Raw genomic sequence first — 24,974 nt, forward strand, 5'->3', positions numbered from 1 at the left:
GTGGCTCACTGGGCTCATCCTTACAAAACACCAAGACAAGTGAGCATCTAGACAGCTTAAAAATGCTTTGCTACAGCTCCATCTGATGCAGCAGAAATCACATGATATCCTGAAAATGAGGTGATTTAAAAGACCTAAATAGTTAAATTCAGCTTTACTTAAAGTCTTTAGGCTATGGAATTAACTTGTCTTGGAAAGAAACATGAGATGGAAAATACTTACTGATTTATTACTCCAAAGGAATTACCAGCAACACTTCAATATCTTGCTCAGGACAGAGACATCAGTAAGTTAGTGGACAGAGTGGTGGGATTCATTGCAGGCAGTTACATAGGATGCACATATTGAAGCTACTCTGAAAATTTCTCTTACTGACTAATTTAATTTGAAAAAATGATTGGTAAGGTATTGCAAATTGTCCCTGGATCTGACTGAGCCAAGGAAAAGCTTGAAATTACCACCATAGGCCCATGTGTCTCGTGTACCAGTTGACTTTTGCTTTGGAATCACCCTGTTGGATTAGTTAAAAAAAAAAGGCAAAAAATGGCCAGAAGTAACATTTACGTCACAAGTCACATCTGCTTCTGTAATTACTTTCCTGTCGGCTGTTTTCAGCAGAGAAGGAAACCCGACAGAACTGGTATCCAACAATGGATTACAATTCCCTCCTTGAAATCTCCAAGTTTTCTGAAGGGGGGAAGGCCATGGCACACAGCTGATCCTCAGCGTGTTGCCGTGAGGACAACAGAAAAATCAAATGCTTGGCTTTGACAGCATGTTTACAGATCACTCTCCAGGAAAGGAAAACTTGAAAAATCTCCCCTGTGAACTTCCTACGTTCGTACGTAGCCCCACACAGCAAAACAATGCCAAAGTCACCTGCCAGGCTGAGCTGCTGGAGGAGAGGAAAACTCATGAGAACCTAATGGTACCGGCTCATTGAGGCTTAATCTTCAAGCCACATGCAATCAAAAGACAAACAGTCCAGCAGTAATAGTGGTGATAGCACATGTGTGCAGAACAATAGCACAGCAGCCAGGACAAGCTGTTTAAATGTGGGTCACTTAGAAAAGAGCAGAAAATCTGGCAGACTACAGAGAAAAAACCCATTAGCTTAATGCAAGTCATTTCCAAAGAAAACATGCAATATGCACAAAATATCTGGTAGGTGAGAAAGGGTGGGTTCTCTGCAAGAGCAAAAATGGGGGATGAAGCTCTCTTTGTAATATAAGCCTTAGCTTGGATGAGCTAGTGGGTAACTTCCTTTGTCTTCTACAGAACAGAAGGAACAAGAGGGAGCATCTGTTCACCAGAGCCAGGACTTCTTTGCTTGGATTTGAGACCTTGATAGGTAAATTCTGAAGAATTTCAGCACTAAAGGCACATAAAGTCCTTATTTCATTACTGCTGCTGCATGTTCTGACAGTGGTGTCATCTTTCCAGCCTGGACGCCCTCCTGGTGCTGGCTACAGCAGCACATTTGGACAGGAGATGCTCTGTGGAGATGTCCCAAGCAGGGCCAAGCTCACCCTGGGTATGTTCAGCCCCTCACCTCACTGCCACCACAGCAGTAATGTACCTCTGCACACTTGGAAAAGGTTTCTTTTCCTTCCCTGCACAGTGGGTGCCACACAAGTTTTATATTTTTAATTTTTTTGACGGCATTGTGTCCTGATTGTGGTAGGCATCGACAGCCCTTGCCAGCCCAGCCTACCAGGAAGAAGCTTTGGCTGCATCTCCCTCAGCTGTTGGGAGAGAGCAGCCGTAACTTTCCAAGCAGATGGGAAAATGATCTGTCATGACCACTGGATCCAGACATTCAGTATGACTGTTAATGCCAAATCCGTGGGGATCCATTTCTTTGCTATGCCCGTCAAGCCCAGAGCGCCAGTCCCATTTAATTCATCTTCATTTTCTTCCTTTTCTTAAAGTAAATCTCAAAATCATTCCGAAACTATTGTTTTAGCAGACATCTGATAAATCAAACATCGTAAGGGGAGATCACTGCTGTTCCCCGAGCCAAACACATTCCTGTATTTCCTGGCCAAGGATGGTGATCATCAGGACAAGCATTACGTTTCAGCTTTGCTTGAGCCTGAAGTCAGTGAACAGTGAGAGGGTCTCCATCTGGAGTCATTCTATAGCATTAGAACAGTTCTCCTCCAGCAGCAGCCACTGCCTGCTAGTATAAAAGTACTTTGGAGAAAAAGCAATAAATTTTATTATGTTGGTAGGGGGAAAAAAACTCTATTCAAGCCTTCCATTAACTTTCATGAGTATCTCTAAAGAGATTTATTTTTATAACAACATTAATGCAAAGGAATAAACCCCAAGTTTCCTGACACTTGCAATTATGATTTCTCACTAGAGGCAAGTCCAGAGTGTTTGTGACCAAGCCTTGCTCACCTTGTTCACATGAAGAACAGCCCTGGAAGCCCAAGCCTGGCTGTGAGAGGAAGGATGGCCCCATGGCTGCCACTCACAGGACCTGTGTTCATATTTTGGTGCTGCTGCAGGCTCCCTGAATGATCTTCTCCGCATCACTAGTTTGTTCAAATCTGATCCTGGAGTACCACCAAGTGCTGAAGTAACCAGTCCCACTTCAGATCCTAGCTTCCAATAAACAGAGGTCATGTTCTGCCTGAAAGCTTAATATCTCTACCCAATTAATACTGTGTGCCCTCTTCTGACTTTGGTAATTCTCAGCATTCCCACTGCCCATCCAAATGTCAGCCCCTTTCAAAACCCACCACATTGCTGTCCTTCACCATCTCCTGCAGTGACAAGCTCCTTAGTCTGGACCCATCACATATAAAAATACTTCCTCTTATCTGTTTTGAATTTACCACCTTCTAATTTCATTGAATGCCCCTTTGTCTTAAGACACCAATCTGTTTTCTCTGTTTTTTATTTTCCTTCCCCTCTTAAAACCTAAAGTTACATAGTGAAAGGAGGAAGAGAAAAACAAAACAAAACACCCCCCTTCCACTCTCCCCCCCAAAAAATAAAATTAAAAAAAGCATCCCAGGAAATTGTTTGAATAAATAATTATTATACTTCATGGTGTGGCTTTGCTGCTCTCCGCAAATGTTGCAAACAAAACTGGTGTGATGTTGAGCTGTTGGGACAGTGGCACCGCATGTGAGATGTACACACGTGGTCCCGGCAGCCCAGAGGGCAGGTGCTGGAGAGCAGAGAAATGGAGGCACTGGCTGAAGCTGTGCCCATGGGAACCAGTAGCAGCAACATCTCCAACACTGCCAGAACATGAGCTGGGAATTTTTGGATTTGAGTGAGGTTGTGACAGGCAAATCCTAAGACATTTCATCATTGCACCTCCCACCCAACCACCATTACTGAAGAGAAGAAGGTCCCTCCCTGCCCAAGCATATTCTGTTGTTTGCAAGTTGAACTTTCATTAACCCAATAGGAAACAACGAAAATATCACTGTGATGGGTAAAAGCCCCTCAGCAGACTTCCAACAGCAGCTGGGAAGGAGCCGGATGGCCAGGGTGTCTGCAAGGCTGTTGTGGCAGGTGGCTCCTGCCCTGTGCAGCTCTGGGGATGTGCTTTACACTGCAGCTACTGCACGATGTGAAACAGAAGATCCCCAGCCCCCTCCCTAGACACAGTTCCATCCTGCATAATGTTTGCTTTCAGCTGCATTTTTAAAGCAGGGCTGGTTTCGCTGTTGAGACATCACTCAGTGACTGTGCAGCTCCTACTGGGAAGGTCTGAGAAGCCCACAGAAGCCGAGTGACATGGGCCAGCACACATAGGAGCACTGGGACCAGACTCAGTATTGGTGCAAGCAAGGTGATCCTACTGGTCCCTGGTGGGCTTTTACATCCAAGGAGATGAGTGAACGATACCTGCTCGGCCTTGGCAGCAGACACTTGTCCCTGGCCACCTAGTCCACCATCCAACTACTGACCAACAATGTGGCCATGAAATACCTAAACACAACAGCAGTAAGCCAACAGAGAGCACTGACAGTTTTTGAACAGCCCTGACGGAAACAGGGTTGCTCACTTCTTGTTTCAGTCTAGCTGCAGGCTTGGACTTATGACAACACACTGACTTATACTAGGATCACAACATTCTTGTCTACCATGAGAGCCTGCTTGCCTTATGTCTTCTGCCTTCCTTTAGACCACTGGAATGACAAAAGCTCAAATTCTGCCTTGCAGCTTCTGGAGCCATTTCCCAAGAGACCCTTTTCAGCAACTTAAGCAGCTGCATCCTCCCATTATCCAGAGACTCCCAAATACCTGAGCAAGAAGAAGACCTGGTACCACAGGGGCTTGTTATTCCCTGAGGAACAGCCCAGGCCTTCACAGTTCTGGTGCTGACATTGGAGCACCAACTACCATCAGCTCTTGTCCGCAGTCTAGGGCCATAGACTACTGGGCCCATGAAATAATCACAGCCCTTCTGCCTGCTTCACCCAGCATGTCAGCAAGCAGCTCTTGCTGAGGAAGGCCAGGACACTGGGGCCAGAAGCAGCAGCTTCTCACCCATCCCTGGCTGAAACAAGGAGCATGGATGGCTCTTCTTCAGGGTTCAGACCAGAAACTTCAGCTCACCCTTCCCTCCCTCAAAAAAGAGGTGTACCGCTTTGGCTTCTCATCCAGGTTGACATCATTTAGACTTTCCAAAGGTCCTAAGCAGCTTTGAAGGGTTCAGAGCAAAGCTTGCAGTGAACAAGCACAGTGCAACTGGCCTGTTCGGGTACTTGTAAATTAGGAGAAAAAAATCCCACAATTGTCTCAGGACATTTAGGTCCCCTGAAGTGAAGACAAAGCTCCCTTTGCTGGATTACCAGGCACGTGTCCTTTCTGGGGAAAGAGAATCTGCCTTCTTGCTTTGCTTCCAGTGATGGAAGTCCCAGAGGGCAGGACGTGCGGTGCATGAGAACAGCACACGTTCTGCTCGGCACAGTGTGTTGGAACTGTCCCTCACTGCAGGGAGGAAAACAACTCAAGGTAGCTCCATTTTAACTTCAGGAAGATTAGTATTTCAGGCAGGATAGTTTTTTCAACTGGTTGTCGCATGCCTGTGCAGCTCCTGCTCCCAGCTCCATGTACCATCAGTAAATTGTCCAGCTCCAGGGGAACATCAGAGTCCAGGTACAACGAATCTATCGAATCTATCTCTTTCTCCAGATCAGTGGAAGTTTGGGGGTTTTTTGGGGGGGGGGGGGGGGGGGGGGAGTGCTGTTTCCCCCAGGCTAGGGCAGCAGGCTCAGCCCGGAGCTGGGCTCCCTGCACGGTCCGCGGTACCCGACTGCCCTCTACCCGAAAGTGTGGGATATACAAGTGCGGCTCGCTCAGCAGTCGGCCCTTTCCCACCCCTTGCAAAGCAACGCTGTCAACTACAAAAACCATAAGAATAAACGCATCCAGCCTTCAGGACATACCCTCTTTATTTTCTCAAGACTCATGCCACAATGCCCCGAGTAAGGAAAATGTGCCATTGCAAATGTTTATAACATCTGATTTAGTGTTACGCAGTTTCTCCCAGCCATAAACCAGAACAAATACTCCCAAGATTTATTACATCCTTCCCTCCAGGGCTTAAGCAATTGTACTTGATTAATTCAGCAGTTAAACAGCACTGAGCAGAAGCATGATAATTTTGTATCCAGGATTCCTGAGTTACATATTGTTTTCCACAAGGATTTAGGTCTAAAACCAGAAAGATGAATCTTTAAATATGTACCTATCCATATGCACGGGATAATATGCAATGGATGTTTCCTCCCGGCAGAGAGATGCTGAGCTAAGTTTCTTCTTGTTCCCTGACATTAAGAATTCTTCATCACTTTCTGAGGCAGTAAATACCTATTCCTCAGCTTACATTCTGGATAGGACAAGTATTTGCAAACTTGCCTTACTGCAGTGTAATTTTAAGTGAAAGAAACATTTCTGCAGTACCAATATTAATAGGAGTTAACAGCAAGGGAGACCTTCTGGTGCATTTCTCCTGTAAACACAAGCAGTGTGAAAAAACTTCCTTTTGCCTGAACCGTCCACACAAATACCCAGATTTGATCCAATTCTACTTCCTTGTAAATCTATGGAGTTTTGAAAATTTTTTATTTCCTATCTCTGCATGAAAGCCTCACAGCAGAGTCTCCACAAGGAAAGATTCCATCATGTTGGTAGCATGGGGGTGTCAGAGAACACCAGGTTACCCTCCAGAAAAGCGTTGGAAAAACAAAGACCAAGAGTTTTTTCCACATTTGCTCAGGAGCTCTTAGGATAGGTCTATCCACATAACAAGAGCTCTTCAAATGCCAGCTAGGAAATATGAAAAGGAGCTGGAAGAAAGTAGGGAGCCTTTCTGCTTCATAGCGTCTCTTAGAGTCCCATTCTGCCCTGAGAGACCCGTGTGTCCAGGAAAGGGTGTAAGCCACAGAAGAAAGCAAACGTTTTGCATATAGTTAATTAATTTATGGAAACAGAACCAGAAAGGAGCATTTGTGGACAGCATATTGGCCTTGAAGTGCTAGAGCAACTGAAAATAGCAGGGCTACTTTATATCATCACTGCAGTGAGCAGTGGGTACTGGATAGGGTGTACTTCAGTTAACTATAATGTACAGAATTTATTGCAAATTAAACTGTTTACTGTACAAGGCAATTTCCAAGTACTGACAAGCACTGATTTTTCAAGTATTAAAAAACCATCAAAATAATATTAATTGAATGCTCCCTATGCCCTCCCATACCCTCAAAGACATTTACACATCTTCAAGTAATCAAGAAAAATGGCCTAGGTTGTTTGAATCTGCTGGGCCATTATTGTTCTACAATACCCCCTGGAAAACGCATGTTAACAGCGCTTTGACAATAATGTATTTGAAGCTACAAAAAAAAATTGTTGAGTGTATAGACTAGTGCTTCAATTCATTTAAAATATGGCCTAGCATTTGTCTTGGCTGCATTAACAAGGTCTGTTTTACCAATACATTTGTATTTATGATGTCTAAGGGCAGATTATAGTTGTTAAAATTTGTCCTCCTGACATGAAAACACTACTTTGTCATTAATACATTTTGTAGCATAAACTATGATGTCAGGTCAATGTAAAGGGTAAAAACTTTCCTAAAGTATGCACACATCATTTTTTTAAAGCTATTGAGCCTAATGGAATAACAAAGGTCATAATAACAAACCATTACAGCTTTGGTCTTGGCAACTATGTCCACAGAAGAATCCTCCAAGAAACAATCATCATTTCTCCAATGTTATGGCATTAGGACGACAGGAATGGTTCACAAATGAGTCATGTGAGCCCAGAAACGCAGTAGCTATGTGAAAGCTGAGCAATCAATTATTCATTTGTTTACTGAGAGCTTTCTCAGCCGACATTAACCAGAACTTCTTAAAAAGAAGAACTTTACAGCTGTCTTTGGCTGTCCCATGAGGCTGCGCTCAGAGGCTGAAAAGATTGCTTAATTTCTTTGTAAGTAATATGGTATTTTTATTGAAATAAACAACAATACATGGACTCATTAGCTGGGTTCAACCTGAGGCCCTGCAGGTGTCAAAATATCAAAGATACAGTCTTGGGTTGATGATGAGATGGAAGAACAGGGCAGGGGAGAGGATATTCAAGCAGCCAAAATCTATCTCTTGCTCCAAATGCAGTACATGAAATCCCAACTAAGTTTTCCTGTGCATGGAGTATTGAACATACATATACACATTTTTTGTATTAATATGCATAATTCATCTGCTCTGATTAAATTACATTTTTCTCATTTCTTAGTTATTGTTTGCCCCAGACCCTAAAAAATGTTGTTAGGTTGAAATGTTTTCAGCCACAAATGAACATGATTTAAAGAGGTTTAAATACCACACCTTCAATTCTCTTTAATCTATGTTCTTTTTGCCTTTTTTGGTATGAAAGACCCATCCAAACCAGGAAAAACTGCCCTACAAAAGGAACTGAGAAAATCTGGACATAAAATCTGGACATAGTCACAGTGTGAAGAAATGCAAAGCAAGCTCATAAAAAGAGCTGATGTGAGTGGAAGTAAAACTTATTTTTTTTTGTTTACACAGTTTCTTCCATATACTGAAGCTGATAAGGAACACTAAAGCTTAGGATAAATGTAGACAGCAGAAAAATGTTTATACATGGGAGTCCACAGGATTTTATCTGAACTCCATGAATATTTTAGATGAAACAAAACTGAGGAAAAACCTGAAATAGTAAAATCTTCAATACTGACTTTCCCATTGTGTTCAGGCTGAATTTTCAAGATACCATCTGTGATACCAAAAAAGAGGTGACTATGGAGTTGGAGACTTTGGTTTTTTGAAATTGCTAGCAAAACAACCCCCCTACCTCAGCCTTCTGACATTCACCCTGATCAGTCAGCCTCAGTTTAATTCTGTGTTCTTTTTCAGATTAAATACAAAAAATGTGTGCATATTTTAGGAAACATGTCACCCTTTACACTGGCCTGCATTTACTTCTAGAAATAGGGGCAGTAAAAACTACACTGTTTAACAGCATAACTTATGGCTGGACTCGATCTTAAAGATCTTTTCCAACCTAAATGATTCGATGATTCTTTAGCAAGCCTGTTATGTTTCTAGGGTTTGTAGGAAGAATCCAGATTTTGGCAAGAAGGATTTGAGAGGTGGTGTGCCCCGGTTGTGAGATCCACTTGCTGAAGAAGGAAGGGTCTCACTTTTCAAATGCTTTTTTACCATTTTCAGAGAGAATTTACTTACCCATCCTGTGCATGTTTCTTGAACAGAACTGTCCCTCCTCCATTGTTTATAAAAACAACTGAATAGAACTGGCAAACCCCAGCATTTACGGGAAAAGCAGCTGGGATTGCTGGAGTGACTCGCTAGCCAGGGAAAGCTTGGAGGAGACCCAGGAGTCCTGCTTTTACTTCTTCCCCTGATTATGCCTAATGATACTGACACTTCAGATAGTTTATTGCTAAGCACATCTTCATCTTCCTACTTTATGGGGAAAGCAAGTATCAGTCCACTTATGTCAGAGATAAAATACTGGAGGCTCAGAAAGGTTGTGCAGGGTCACTTCAGACAGAGCTAGGAACAGAATCCCTGTCTAAACAAAAGTCTCACCCATTTCACTCCACTGCTCTCCTTTAAATTATTAAGCCAGTCCTGTGAGCTATAGGCTGTCTGTAGGCAAAATACCATCTGTCTACTTTCACTAAGAGACAAATGAAGAGATAACCAATAACAAAACAAACAGCAAAAGAGTACTGGCTTTTCTGCATTAGTCACTATGAAGAGGAAATTCAGGAGAACAGGGAAATCTTGATTTCCATCATGCTGCTAATGCAAGAAAATAGGGGATAAAATGTACATCACCACCCTTCCAATACATTTATCTCTATCACCATGGGCTTGTTCTCAAGCTACTTAACCATTTAATATAAAAGTCTGTATAAAAGGTATTTACTTAATGTTGCTTTTGATAGACATACCTTTTAAAAAAACCACCTTTTTTTTAAGGTGTGTGATTGTTGGCTGAGAATTGGGGTTTGGTTTGTCTGGAGTTCTTTTTCTGTGGCTGCACACATGAATTGAGGGATGGAGTTAGAGAGAACACATACAACATAAAGGCCAGGAGCTGATCAAAATTAAAATCTACAACATTAAGTAATGTATATGCAGATACCATTAAAAAAAATCTAATTTAAACAAACTTCTTTGTATTTCAGTTGATTTGAGCTCCTATACCCAAAATACATCAGAAATATACAATTACTGGATACACTATTCATTTGCACAAGGTCTGAGCTGCTTATTCAAATCAAAGAATGAAGCAGTCATTAAAAAGTATAAAATGTGAGAATGCGAAAAATGAGAATTTGAATAGCTGATACTGCAACAAATAGTATATCCTTTTATGCAGTTAGTTGGAAAATTGATCCCATATATTAATTAATTTTCAATAGTAATAATGTCAGGACAATATTATTTCTATACAATTCTAATCAGTTAATGGAAAAAAACAATGTTACTCTAATGCAGCTACACTGGTGTGAAGGTAGAGTTATGTCTTCACTCTCTTTGCCCCAAGCTGCTAACTTAATGTAAATGAAATCCCCATCTTTTGATTTCTTTCACCTTCCCATACCTGTTTGCCACAGATGATTAAGATTTCTGTGGTACTCTGATTGCCTTTTCCAGCAGCCCAGTTCAAGAAAGGGCTGACTGTACATGGCACATCAGTGATACAGCAGCAAACAGCTGCTGCCTCGACATACTCTTCTTTTGGAAACCAGCTCTGATGCGTCACTGCCCCCACTGCCATGCTGTGTGCATGTTCCTGACTCTGGGAGATCCTAAATCTGTGGCCTCGGTGCAAAGCCTAATTTTGGATTTCCTTCTCAGAACAGTTTCCAGGCCCTTTCTGAAAAAAGCACATCCTACAATCACAGAAGCAGAATAATTAGATTTCAAATGCTGATGCAGTATTGCTTGCTTAAAAATCCTATTGCTAAATCACACTGCCTCTTCCCTCCTTTCTCCTGCACACAGTTTGTGCTCACCTTTGCTGCTTTAGGGTTTTATAAACAGGCAGCGATGAGGAGGCACATCTCCTTTTGGCACTTGCACAGAGGTGCAGCAAGCTCCAGCTCACTGTTCGCTGGGTCTGAGGATCTGCTCAGCACTGCTGAGAGGGCAGCAGGGCCCAGTGCTGTGGCACTTGCTCTCCATCACATTGGCACTTGCTGCATCATCCGTGTCTTTAACAAAAGCAGGTGAAAACAAGGCCTTGTTCAAGTCAGTGGGAGCCTGAAGAGGGATTATCCATCACCAGGTACGTGGTCCATGCGTTTTATTAGGAAAGAGAACCAGGAGCAACCACATAAGCACCATTGAGCAAAGACAAAGTAAAACCACAATGACAGATCAGCACAGGGAGAGCAGATAGGTGGTGAGGAAAGCAAATGAATAAAGACTATTTCAATGCAGATATTGATGCTCATGACTAAGTGACTTGCCACAGCTGTCTTATGGCAATCTTTCTTCTTGAGATTAATTTTTCAGATCATTGTCCAAGCTGTAACTGCACAGAAAAGAAAGCAAAATCATCCCATCCATCTCAACTAGCCTGTGTTCTAGTTACATTGGTCTGCTAGAAAAAGCATAGTAAACAAGATCTGCATTCCCTGTCATATTCCTTCTGCTTCATTATTCTGTCAAAAAGGTAAATCATATGGACTAAAGTATAATTCATATTCATTTCAGGACTGTTGTTCCATTAGAAGGAGTAAGCTTACGTTGTAAAGAAAACCTGAAGACCAAACGTATCATCTGGTGACATGAGAGGAAAGAATAAATAAAGTTTGACAAGTCATAGGATCTGTATATGGGTAGTATTTTTTCAGAGGTCAATGTGATGAAAACACAGAAAGAAATATGGTAGCTGTTGCAGAAATACAGTTTCATAAAAAATATTTGTAGATAGCTGCAAGAGAAAATATATTGTCTTCCTCAGTTTCTCTGTGGGAGCCTGAATTCCACCCACTCAACTCTGTGCATGAGATTGTCTTTGTTTTCTTCATATAAGGGGAATGACAGAGCCATCTCATCGGGGTGGCTTGGCCCTCTAGTCTGCTAAATACAGACTTCTCTGCTGGACCCTGCAGCTACATGGGAAGTTTTCTGGAAGGCATGTTCATGCTGAAAAGCATCTCCAAGCAGCTGGCACTTTAAGAAAGACCCTCAGTAAGAGTGAAAACAGTTTGTTAAGATGATTCAGATATGGTTCATTTAAGTTGTGCTTCAAGTACCGCTAAAAGTTAAACTCACCATCAGAAAAGCAGAAACACTGTTTCTAAAGCACAGTTTGGAACTGGCACTTTTCTTCCCCCAGCAACAAAAGAGGGTAAAATGTATCCCAGTATAAGGCGTCTGCAGTTCTTGTTTATGGCTATTCCCAGCACATCATTAGAAACCTCTCAACTGGTACCAAAAGAACTCAGTGCTTCCTGGCTTTGCAAGGGACACAGAGGTGTATCTGGGGGAATTTGTAAGGCCACAGGTTATCACAGTTGTGAGTGGCCTCTTTCACCAGTTTTATTATACATTTTTCCCTAGAATTCACTAAGTCAATTGAAATGCTCTAAAATAAGAAAAGCACATAAAATCTTAAACTATTAAAGGCCTGATTTTCGTTCTATTGAAAACAACGGCAAAACTTCCACTGATACACAGAGCAAGGCAATTCAGCAGTAGAACAACCATTGGTGCACTGGCACACCTGCCCCAAGCAGCACATGGGAGAGAGAGAGATCTCTCCCAAGATTCCAGCCAAAAGAGTTGCATTTCCAGTAATACCAAACCACCTAAATAGCAAGGGGAGCAAAGCTCCCTGAAACACTCAGCCAGGAGTGATCTGAGCTCCAGTAATAGCAACAGAGCCCTAACAGGTGAGCAATAGTGACTCTACTCAAATGTGGTTTCAAAGTGTATTTATGCTTTATCTATGATTTAAGATCTTAAATTTTGTGTTTATTTAAAAAGCAGCAGCACTGTCAAACAGCTGACAGTAGAAGTAAAATACATCTTTGCTTCTTGAACATCTGGAAAAGGATAGAGGTAAGAAAATAGTTTGCTGACAAGTGTAGAGCTAGGACAGATTTAGGACTCAGCGTTGCCAAATGCAAAACTCCTTCAGGCACGAGCGAGGGATCCTCAACTGGATTTGTCCTTCAGGATGCGAAGAACATCAGTCCCTCAAATTAATGATTCCCTTTCCTAGAAACCTACACTTTGTTATATTTACAGGAGCTTAAAGTTCATGCACAGTCCTAAGACAGGCTCATGTTGAATTCTTTTATCTGTTTATGAGTTTTATAAGATGGTAAAAAGTAGGCAGAGTTCATTTTATTTACATATAAGTCCTTTATAGACAAATTCTCATGTACCCACACCCACACAGCCATCCTAGTGATCACGTACATGGCAGCAGACCACGTAAACCACATCAGGACTTCTTGGATGTAGGCTTCAGCTGGACCAGGTCTCACAGTAGAAGTGCTATGTTTCCAGTGCTGCATTTTTGTGTACAATTAACATGGCAACACAAACAGTGACACTCCTGTGTGGTGAGTTTATCAGGCTAATCAGTTCAGACAAGAAAAGCAGAGCTCTGAAGGATGCAGCACAAATCCCTGAAGTATTGCTTCATAAAAACATCTTGAAGAAAGGGAAAGACGAAGATATTCTGTAGCACACTGAGATCTCACCTTATTCAGGTGAAACAATTCTTCAGTTTCATGTCTTATTCTTAGAGATGCTGGATGTATAGCTTCTTAGGGCTTACAAACCCTTAACTTTAACAGTTCAGACATGATGACTAGAAAGGCCAGTGATTAAGGTTATGCATATTAAAATTAAGAGCTACTGAAATGTGGAATGTCAGGAATCATAAAAAAGAACAAATAAGGAATAAGTCACTCTAAAAGCAATTTCCAGTAGAAATCGAGGGTGAAAATGTACCATATTGCACTGTGAATTTTGAAAAGTATAAATGATAACTGAAGCAACACAAGTTTGTTGTGTTCTATGGATATGTGAGCCCAATTCAGCTTTTAATTGTGTGCACAGATTACAGATGTCCTGGATTGGTTTTTTATTTGTGATTGTTAGTTTGCTTTGTTTATTCCAGAAGGTGCAAGGAGAGTTTAATAGCAATTTAAATCTCTTTTAGCCTGTCTATTCTTTGTACAGACTTTTCTATCCAAAGTTATCCATTGCAGCAATAGGCAGAAATTAGCATTTGTTGCTAACGACTTAAAATGCCAGATCGAAGAGACTGAACCCATGGGCTACAATGTTTTAAACACCTCTCTGCACTTACACTTCTAGTGAGAATTTACAGACTAAAGCAGCAATGCAATGCAAAAAACCCCCAAACTCAAAAAGCAAACAACCAAAAAAACCCACAACAACACCACCCCACCCCCCCCCCCAAACAGACAAAAGACCCCAAACAACAACAAAAAAACCCCCCAACTTTCTGGGCAAGGTTTGTCCAACTTGTCCTTGAAAATCTTCAACAGCAAAGCCCCTCCCAGTACCTGTAAGCCCTGTATGGATTCTCTTTTTCTTGAAAAGGAGGCTCAGATGTGACCTTATCATTCTCTACGACTGCCTGAAAGGAGGTTGTAGCCAGGTGGAGGTCGTCCTCTTGTCCCAGGCAACTAGTGATAGGACAAGAGGGTATAGGGCATAGCCTCAAGCTGCTCCAGGATATGTTAAGGTTGGACATCAGGAGGAATTTCTTCACTGAAAAGGTCGTTAAACATTGGAATGGACTGCCCAGGGCAGTGGTGGAGTCACCATCCCTGGAGGTGTTCAAGCAATGACTGGATGTGGCTCTTAGTGCCATGGTCTAGTTGACAAGGTGGTATCAGTCAAAGATTGGACTCATTGATCTGAGAGGTCTTTTCCAACCTAAATGATTCTGTGATTCCCCCTCTTGGCCACTCAGAAAGGTTCTCCTGATGCCTAACCTGGATGAGCTTGCTGCTCAGCTATACACAAATCGAGGGCTACTGTTCATATATGTCTCTTAAATCCTGCCTGTTTATGAGGGCAGACTGTTTGGGCTGCAGTAAAGTTAAGATGGGATACCTCACAGGGAAACCATTCCAATTCCTGTCCTAGTAGGCAACATCAAATCCTGAGTGAGCCTTTTCTCTTCCTCTCAAAAGAATAAAATGCAGTTTTGCCTCTGCTGCAGCTGTGGATCAACGCTGACTACCCATGATGGTAACACATGATTATCACCAGCCTTTGCTTCAGAAAGGGAGACAACTACAACCTATACTTCAAGGAAGGAGGAGATAAAGGTGTTTCTACCCTGCAAATCCAAAGACAAGACAAATACCCTCTGCCACATCAACCCAAGCTCCTCACAGCACAGTTGAGCATCAAGCAGAGACAGTCCTCAAGCAGGATTCACGTGTTATCTGCATTCTGGGTGCAACCTATCAAAGCCCTGGTTGGCAGCCTTCACTCACTGCTGCTTTGAAGTTCCTTGGCCTGTGCCACCATGGGGTTTCCAGGCCCAGCTCACGTGCAGTGTGCCTGCTGGCACACCGAAGGCTCCTGGATGCTGCCAGCTCACTGTGCATGCCCCACACAGCACACACAGGCTCCTGCCTGTCACTGAGAAATGCCTGGCAGCCCTCCAGGAGCCACTACTTTCTGACTGTGAAGTGCTGGCAGGGCCTGACTGTCATTATCAGAACATTTCACCTCTCGTGTTTCACTCCACTCTTCTCAGAGAAAGAGAGGATGATTATCCATTCTCCTTTGGTTTTGTAAGAAGTCCAAAGCTTTCCAGGTGCTGAATTAACACCCCCGAGGTGCTGCAAGCCCTTCATGAGGTGGCCAAAGGAGTATTTTACAAGTGACTCCTGGCTTTAATTCAGAAGCGATTTCCTGCTCCTCCTGTTGGCTGCAGAAGCAACATCCAATGAAAGAGAGTTGCACACAGCTGATGGGACACTGCTGAATAGCAATGTGGAGCAGGCTGGTGCAAGGGCTGAACCACAGCACACTAGTGCTTTGAAGAGGAGCTTCCCTGGTGCTCTTCTAAAATGCAGTGGAAATGCACCTGATTTTTTTGTAGCACATGAAGAGTGCTTTCTTCCCTTTGTTCTTACCCATCAAAAGCACATTAAAAGAATGATGCTAAAACTATCCAAATTCTAGTCAAAAGGAAGGCTTTATGAGAAGGAAAACCATTACCAAGAAGCCGTGCTCAGAAAACAAGGAGCCATTTCTCCCCTTCTCTCCAGTAATGCACAGCCCAGGAACACCATTATTGCAGCACCTTCACTCAGGGTGTGCCACCCAGACATTACACGCCCACATGTTGTTATTTCGACTATTCACACATCAATTCAGCGATTGTGGGTTATCAGAGATTAATCCTGCCCTGACTTTAGAAAAGACTCCCTGAAAGTACTGCTTTGTTGAAAGAAACATCATTTTTGTGATGTCACCTATGCCTGCCTTAAAAGGAGTTCCCAGAGATTTCCTTTCCAGGTGATTGTTTTCCCCACTTGTTTGATCCCTGTTGCAGAATTTGCCAGGGCATCTTAAAGCAGAGAAGTAGATTGAAAGATTTTGCTTAACATAGTCATTCCTTCTCAGAGAGTGATAGGGTGTACAGCATTTGCAAGAAGTTGATCTCAGTGAAACCTTCATGTGATTATTGTTACCCTTGTGACTCCTGGCTTGAACTTGTCCCATGCAATTTATGGAAGACTCCCTGAAGCACAGGCTGCTATTCAGCCATGACACTGGCAGGAACTGGTTCCAGTCACAGATACAAATAAAACAAAAATAATCATTCAAAAAACTTCACTTGGGACAGGTTTGAAGAGAGAACCTCGGTCAGTTATTTATTTCTTGGCACTGACGAGTGCAAAGGCTTTTAGTTTCAGTATGGGCTGAAGACTGAAAGCAGAACTTCTGACACCAGTGGGATTAGACATAAATAAATTCACTCTAAGCAAATAAGCCTGGGACGTCCTATATCCCAAATTGATTTTGCATCTTTCCTTCTCAGTATATCGTCTTCAAGAGGTAGATATTTGGCATATGCATGATACATTAATCAAAAATTTCTGCGACAGTACAGGCGCAACCAACATGCACGAAAGTATCATCATCACGGCTGGGCTTCGTGAACAAAGATTTGGGGAGGGCTCTACCCACATTTGTCACAAGTGCGCTGGTGGTTAAAAAGGCCAATACGAGACAGGCATGTCCAGTTGCAAAAGGCACAGCAGAAAGACTCCTTAGGTGGTAAATTCTGCAAGGCACGATTCTTTCTGCATTGTCTTTTCTCCTCGAGAGTGATCCTGTGTGCTTTCTCAAAAGCATCAGCAGCGTTATAGATAGTGTCTCCAGATCTCCCGATTGCCATATCTGACTTGGCCATGTTGATCCTCATGGAGTGAGATGATCATCTTAAGGAACTTGCGGGGACAACATAAGCGTTCCAAAATCTGCCATAGACCTTTTCTGCTCACGGTATCGAAAGCCTTGGTGAGATCAACAAAGATCACATACAGACCTTTGTTTTGTTCCCTACACTTCTCTTGCAGTTCTCTGAGAACAAACACTGTTTGTTTGTGATACACGAAAGTGTATCACACCGGAAAACCCCACATGTCCCAGCATAGTACAAAAGACAGCAAAAGATTTACTGAAGTTGCAAAACCAAGATAAGCAACATCATTCTCCAGAGAAGGCAGCCCCCAGTAGAGAGTACATCCAGTCACAGCCAAAGCTAAAGCAGACTACACGCTGCAGCTGGTCATTAATACACACAAGGCTACTTTCCAGTTCCACTGGGTACCTCTGGAGATGCCACCTGACACCATCCAGCACACAGAGTCTTCTTTTACAAGGCTCTATAGGTGTGCACACATTGGAGCTGCCACTCAGCTCTGCGGCACAGGGGGAGGCTGCAGGGGCAGTTCCCCATCTTTGTGCTCAGTGTCCCCAGAGATGTCACTGGGATGGCTGGGGGAAACCCTGGCTCACCTCAACAACACAGACACCCTCAAAGGTGCATATACACACAGTCAGGTGCACCCCAACACACATGAGGTGTTGGCATTTTTAGAATGGGCCTGCATTTATGGCCATACGCTCTCTAGGAACCTGCCAGACATGCTGGGGTAAAACACAGAACCCTGGGAGCAACAGTGAGGGTCCTATGATCTCAACAGAGCTTGTCTTTATCCAGTAGAAACACATTTTTCATTGGGCTTTGGCAAACAGAAACCCCAAACTATTTACCATTTTAATGCATTGTGATAGCTGTTCTTCCTCCTTTCCTTTCCCTGACCTCACTACACACTAAGGTGAACAGAGAGTCCCAGTGCCATCCTGTCTGGCTGCACTACACCCTGAATGGCTTCCATGAGCAAATGGACTAAGAGCCACTCTAGGAAAGATGTTCAACTTGCAGAAAAAGGGACTAAGCACTCAGATACACTGAGGAATGCACCATTTGTATGTCAGAGAAGGACTTAAAGTGCAGCAGAAAGCACTGAAGCTGGAAATTTAGAAAAAACTTACTTTAAGGTGCCTTACACTAGGTCATTTCCCAGTCACTAAAGATGGACAAAGAAAGAAAAAAGGAACAAACCCCACAAGCCAATGAAGTTTTAAAGTCCAGAGGATGTACCAAAAGTGATGTCTCCATTTTTTTTATTGGAAACCTGCCAGGAAAGAAAACAAAAAAAAACCACATACATGCATCTATAATAGGTTGTAGTGGGCATGAAACAAGAATAGCAAGTCAGGGAACCTTCACATTTTGCAGGAACGGAGCTTCCATTCCCTTCCACAAGTTAAACATGCTATCCAAAAGGATTTTCTCATGGGAAAAAGTAAGTAATCAGGAATGGAAATAAACTGGTCAGAGCTGATTATCTTGCCAACTTTGAGATGCCCTCAGACATTTGTTTGGGGCAACCTTGGGGAACCTGACAAAACAAAGTATTTGAGTATAAATGCAAAGCACATCATTTTGAACCCAAGGTTGATTTCTTGCACATTCAATTATAAATATGTAAGTATGCATATATATGCACAGACACACTACAAACATGTGACTACTTTAAGGGTTTAAGATGGAAGGAAACAATGTCCATATTGCATTACCCAATAAAAAAAAGGGAGAGAGGACAGAAGGAATTGAATTGCTTTTCAAAATCACATTTGTGTTGTATGATTTTTGGGGGAGAATTTCAGGGTTTTGTAATTTTGGGGAGAACATGCAGACTAAACATTGACACTCCACACATAAACCCTAAACAAAACCAAAAGCATTATCTAAAGTCTATTATAAAAAATGCACAATCAAATTTTATTTTTAAAAAAGGATAAATGAGCTTGTTATAAGAGTGGTTGCTTTCAGACTCACCTGTGGGCATACTTCTCCACTTTTAAATTTACAAATTTAAACCGATCTTCAAATCCAGCTCCAAATCCACTTTGACAGCTCCATCTAGATGAACAGATAAAATACACTGACCTGCCCTTGAATTAACAGAGGATATGTTAAATAGCATCTGTGGGAGGCCCCTTCAGAACAACCATGCCAGAGAAACATACTCTACCCAAACCTATTCCATTTAAAAAGGGCAAACAATCCCAGGGGTATGGGGGACAGCAGGAACTATCTGTGACACTGACTAATAACTTTAAATATAGTTTATTTTCTTCAAATGTAATTGGCATCAAATGTCTTTCTGTTTGTAGAAAGTTCAGTGGGGTAAGAACAGCTATTTTTGGATTGAAGAAAGGTCAGCAGAACACAAGACAAGCACTGGTGTTCCAAGGCTCTTGTAAGAATGCTAAATTTGACAGGGCTTTTTAGGAAAGAGATGCTGGTAGATGGTTCCATAATGATTACATGCATTGCTTGTTGATTGGCAATATGACTTTTCTATTGCTTGAAGCTGTGCTGTTGGGAATCTTTTTCATAACAAGCAACTGAAAAAACCCAGGGATTTTTAGTTTTAGGGTTTGGAGGTTTTTGGTTGGTTTTTTTTTTTTTTGCGAGGGGAAGTATTTTTGGGTTTGTTTGTTTTAAATTAAACAAAATAATATTTTAACATACCTGTGTAAATAAAGTGATACATTTCTGCTGAAAAGCAAACAAACTAACCAAAAAAAGTTTTAACAGTAATGGATTAGGTAGTCAAGCCATGTAACTAAGGCTTCAGACACACTGCTACCGCTAAACTCCCCAGGTTAATCTCTTCTGCTCCCAGGTAAGAAGATTATCTAGCCATGCCATCCATGTTTGCAGTTGGTAAGCACAATACTGACTGTGAGGGTACTGAGGCACAGGTTGCCCAAAGAAGTTGTGGGTGCTGCAGCCCTGGAAGTGTTCAAGGCCAGGCTGGATGGAGCTCTGAGCAACCTGGACACCTGGTGAAGGTGCCCCTGCCCATGGCAGGGGGGTTGGACTGTAATCTTTAATGTCCCTTCCAACCCAAGCCATTCTATAATTCTAATAGAATAAAAAAGTGGAAAAGCACCCTAATGTTTTGGGGTTTTTTTCCCCTAGCAGCTTTCCATTGTCTGCTGCAGTGCCTGACTTCCCTTGGGTCCAGCTGCATGTTTCAATTAAAGAAGTCAGATGGACTCTGCTCTTGTTGGCAATCTTAAAATAAACACACACGTTGCTTACCCTTCGTAGCTGCACAACACTGACTCCAGCACTGCCGCCACTGCTTCCAAAGATAGATTCCACAAGGCCAAGCTGAGTCCAGGTGATAATCTGAGCCAGGTTCTCAGCAGTGCCACAGAACTCCTTGCAAGCTGTTTCAATTTTATCTGCTCTCAGCATCCTCCCAGGGGCTGGTAAGTCCCAGCGGCTTCCTGGAGTATGGCTGTTCCCAAAATAGGTCCTCCCAGAAAGCATAGCCAACACTGCCACCCCATGTAGCAGAGAAGAGTCTTGGAATGAGGAAGATCCAGCTGACCACTTAGGCAGGTGTTTTGGTTGCACAACAGAGTGCAGCTCCCACAAGTAGAGAGCAGTAGTACACAGAGTTGCCTACAAGCGAGGTTCAGCACAGACCTTCTGCTCCATCAGACACAGTGCCAAGAGCCTTCTCTGTTTTGAAGTGGCTGTTGAAGGATTCAAGTGTGTTTGAGTTGCATTTCAAGTAAACTCAGCCTTTTCCTAGAACTACTTCCAGGGCTGAGCAGATAATTCTCATGGAACTCTAAAAGTATGAGGTATTTTTCCAGACTTTTAACAACTAAATTTAGATTGATGGATTCTATTTGGCTTCCTGGTGCCCCTTCCAGGATTAATTACAGAGCAACCTGCATCCTCAGTTAGGATGTCTGTGACTTACATTTTTGAGCTCACAAACATGAGCTGGAAGAGAGTTCTGCTAAAAACGATGCAGCCCAGGATATGGCAAACCATTGTTGGACAGCTTTAGGTCTATTAAACAGAATTAAAGGAGACCCGAGGGAAATGAAACTTCATGTTATCTGTTTCTTGAGGTAACTGAAAAGAGGTTGACATTCTGCTTTACCTTAAATAAACCCAAGGAATAGAGAATTAATATGGACCACCAAACCCCACAACTGTAAACACAGTGGAAGATTATTTTTCGAGGAGTTCAGTCTTTATCTTTGAAAGTATCTAAGACATTGGTGGTACTCTTGATCTCTCTTATGATGTTCTTGTAGTCCAACTATCACTGTAGCTTTTCATCTTTTACCAAAATTTTAAAGTTTTCAAATCTTGACAGGAAGTTGGCCCTGTGGGCCTTGGTATGTGGAGAGAGATGAAGGAGGTATTCTCTAATCCTGAAATTAATGTCTATTGCTTTGTTTTCTGCAGTTAGAGAAGACTGCACTCTGATCCAGCAGTTTTGTTTTGTTTTTTCCAGTCCTACACTTCTATGCGCAAAATTTTGATAAAATGAAGAGATTCAGCCATCACCTTTAACTTACGCCAAAGCGTTACAGGTAGGTCTGTTGAAAATAACTGTCCATGACTCAGTGAATATAATTGTGGCTGCTATGATTGAAGAATCATCATCCTGCAGAAGCTCTGGAAGACAAACCTCAATTAAGAGTGAATGAAGCTGGTTTTTGGAACTCAACAGCAAAGAGGCTTTGAGGGTTAGCGCATCAATGGAGCACAATAATTGTTTCACTGTGCTTATTATCTAGCTCCTAAAGAAAGTGAGAACAGTCAGCTGTTAAACAAGCAGTGATAAGCTGTCAGAGCAATTTTGTACACTAAAGAAGATACAATTCTCTACAATATTGCTCCTGGAGGAAAGTGAAGTTTCAGCCAGCTAGATGATTTCTGAATAATGGTCCAGGGGCAAAGGGGAGATACTTTTTCTTTACATAGTTCCAGAAAATGAGAGGTTCCCACCCAAACTCTTCACAGTGATGTACCACAAGCTACTCCATGTCTTTGGTCTTCACAGGTGGAGGATAATCTCTACCTCTACCTGCTGTTTAGCTCAGGTTACAGTTACTTGTAATTTGATTTTATCAGTAAGTATCCGGAAGTATTCCTGATACTTTCAGTAAGTATCCCCAAAAGGGGATGGAGCCAGGCTCTTCTTGGTGGTACCAACCAATAGGACAAGAGGCAACGGGCGGAAACTGATGTACAGGAAGTTCCACCTGAATATGAGCAATAACTTCTTTACTATGCAAGTGACCATGCACTGAAACATGTTGCCCAGAGAGGTTGTGGAGTCCGTCTCACTGGAGATATTCAAGAAACATCCGGACACAATCCTGTGCCATATGCTTCAGGAGACTCTGCTTGAGCAGGCAGGTTGGACCAGATGACCCACTGTGGTCCTTTCCAACTTTACCCATTCTGATTCTGGGATTTCCTGCAGCCAGTGTGACGAGCTGTGGTCCGAGGAGAGTGGCATTCCTCAAGCCAGGCTATGGTTGAATACTGGAAATTGAGGTTACTTGGTAACTAAAGGCTCATTCTCAATCTGTCTGCACCGAAATGCCTTGAGAACATGCAGCCACACAGGTAAAATGCAAAAATAGTCACTAGTAACCGTGACTCTCTAAGCTGAGATTGTTAGCATTAACACAACGTAGATTATTTAAAAGTATGAACCTTTCTGAGGTATGAATGCTGCCTCTCTTTCGACCGAAGACTGATACACGTGTGGGCTTTATGCCTGCATTAAGAATATTCTGTCCAAAAGAAACAAGGACTTTGTATGTGTAGACCTCAGCCCCATAGCTACCCAGCACAGGGAATTTCTTATGGATCTTGAATGAGGAAAAGGCAATTTAAGGTGCTGGGATAGACCAGAAATTAACACCCTGTGGCAGCCCTTCTAGAAACTTTTGCCATTTGTAGAGGCAAGGACCAGGAATCACTTTACTTCTTACAGAGCAGCAGAGTGATGCCTTTGGAAGGCTGTTCTCCTCCTTAAGAAGCAGAAGCATGACCTTCCTTGGGCTTTGGGGGGGCAGGCAGATTTGGCTGAAAACACACCCACCTTAAATCTTAAGCAACCCAGAAATTTCTGCCTGCAATGACTGTCTTTCTCTTACATGGCCTTCTGCAAGAATTATTGGTGTAATAAGTCCTGTAAAAAAAAAATTTGGTTTTATCCTATGAGACATGAAATAGGAAGCATGACCTTGCATTGACTTGAGTGTACTAAACTTTCCTACTTTCAAACCCATTTTTTCCTATTTTCATATATTTGTAAAAAATGAGTTAGTCTGTAAACATTTTCTTCTTCAAAAGGGTTGTAAAACTGAGTCTGATACCAACTTATCTGACGGTTCTGCTCTCTTATGCACATCCTCTGGTTAACTGCATATATTCTTGAACTTAGAAGTAGGATTAAAAAACCCCAAATAATCAGTATTAACTACATGTGAGATCCTGGAAACAGAAAAGAGAGAAAAAAGGAAAAGGAAAGAAAGATTCACAAATGCTACACCTTACGAGAGTTTGATTTAACTAAAGTTTATACTTTTGTTTTCTTCTTCTGGAGTTAAAAAAAGAACTAACTTTTTAAGTACACAATTTAAAAACAGTGGTTTATGATTGCCATGTTTTCAGTCAATTTCCTAAGCAGTTTTACAAAATCAAATACAATTCATACAGTTGCAGCAATTCAACAGTTACATGAAGATATTTATAGCGTAATGTTCTAAGTTATGCTCTTGACTTCCCAAAACAGCTCTCTTTGACGACATAACTGATTTAAGTGTCATTTGTGAAATGTGTTGTACTCAGGTGCATACTTGTTCTAGTATTCTAGAAATATTCTTCTAAGAGGCTTTACAGGAGTAAATCAGGGGGTTAGATCTAAGGCCTCTTCTTAGTAAGAAAGCAGATGGCTGTTTCTCATTGCAAAGACAGCCCCATTTCCAAATTAGCCCAGTTGACAACAGCCTAACAAGAGGCAACAGAATCTATATCACACAATTTGTTATGTAAATGCTGATGTGCTGCTAAAACAACAATGGAAAAAAATACGTTTTGCTAGAGGCAAAAAATCAGCTCTCTTTCCTTCCGCTTCTTTGACTTAACGAAGAGACACACACTTAACTAATTGCTTTGGCAGGCCAGCAGGCTGCCTGTGCTTAATAATACCATTAGGAATTCCACAAGTTTTCAGCTTCTAACATTAAGAACCTTCAACACGTGCTTTTTAAAAGTGACCCTCAGAATTCTTTGTTTTCAAAAGATGCTTTTTCTCTCATATCCCACTATTTGCTGTATGAGGCATAACAATACACAAATATGCAATGTGCAGTCCAAATGGGGCACTTGTCTGTCCCAGGAAAACTAAATCCTTATCGAGCACTCTGCTAAAAAAATGAAACTCAGAGCAACTCTGAGTTCACAAATAATACCTTCCCTATATTTCTGCTTCAGGCTTGTCACACACATCCACTTGAACTTGTTCAAAGCCCAGTGACTCTTCATTTTTCAGCTCTAAGTTGTGAACATGCATTAAAATTTCAGGTTCATACTTACAACAGAAAAGAAAGAATCTAAACACCAAATTAGGTCATATTTGCCCTTCTCCACACTTAATTAGATTCCTCCTTTTGGCTAGGGGAACACTCTTTCTAGATCTAGTAGTTCATAACAAAGCAACAAGCTTTTGAAACAAGTAACAAGCATTTGAAAGATGGCTGGCTTTTATCTTGGAGTTCCTTTTTTAAAAGAAAAGAATCACATAACAATTAAAGAAAAGATAATACTGCCATAATCCAAATATTTTCCTTCTCTATTTGTTTTATGCAGTAGAAAATACAATTATCAGATTCCTACAAATGGCTGACATTTTGTTTAGACTGAAATAGGGCTGGTAACCAGAGATATAAATGCAGAACCAGTAAGGATGTTAACATGTTCAGTCTTAAGATGCAGCT

General features: G+C 42.0%; 2 long non-coding RNA genes across 2 annotated transcripts; both read right to left on the bottom strand.

Annotated features, from left to right (window-relative positions):
• Positions 1–203: 203 nt before the first annotated feature.
• Positions 204–18,158, bottom strand: LOC116784188. The gene is made up of 2 exons (XR_004355989.1): positions 18,123–18,158; positions 204–892 (listed from the first exon to the last, which is right to left on the bottom strand). It is a non-coding gene; the product is annotated as an uncharacterized LOC116784188 (long non-coding RNA).
• Positions 18,159–18,199: 41 nt separating this feature from the next.
• LOC116784190 lies at positions 18,200–24,873 on the bottom strand. Its single transcript, XR_004355990.1, has 3 exons — positions 20,248–24,873; positions 18,973–19,056; positions 18,200–18,265 (listed from the first exon to the last, which is right to left on the bottom strand). It is a non-coding gene; the product is annotated as an uncharacterized LOC116784190 (long non-coding RNA).
• Positions 24,874–24,974: the final 101 nt, after the last annotated feature.

Source organism: Chiroxiphia lanceolata, chromosome 3, assembly GCF_009829145.1.
Source record: "Chiroxiphia lanceolata isolate bChiLan1 chromosome 3, bChiLan1.pri, whole genome shotgun sequence".
NCBI classification, from domain to species: domain Eukaryota; kingdom Metazoa; phylum Chordata; class Aves; order Passeriformes; family Pipridae; genus Chiroxiphia; species Chiroxiphia lanceolata.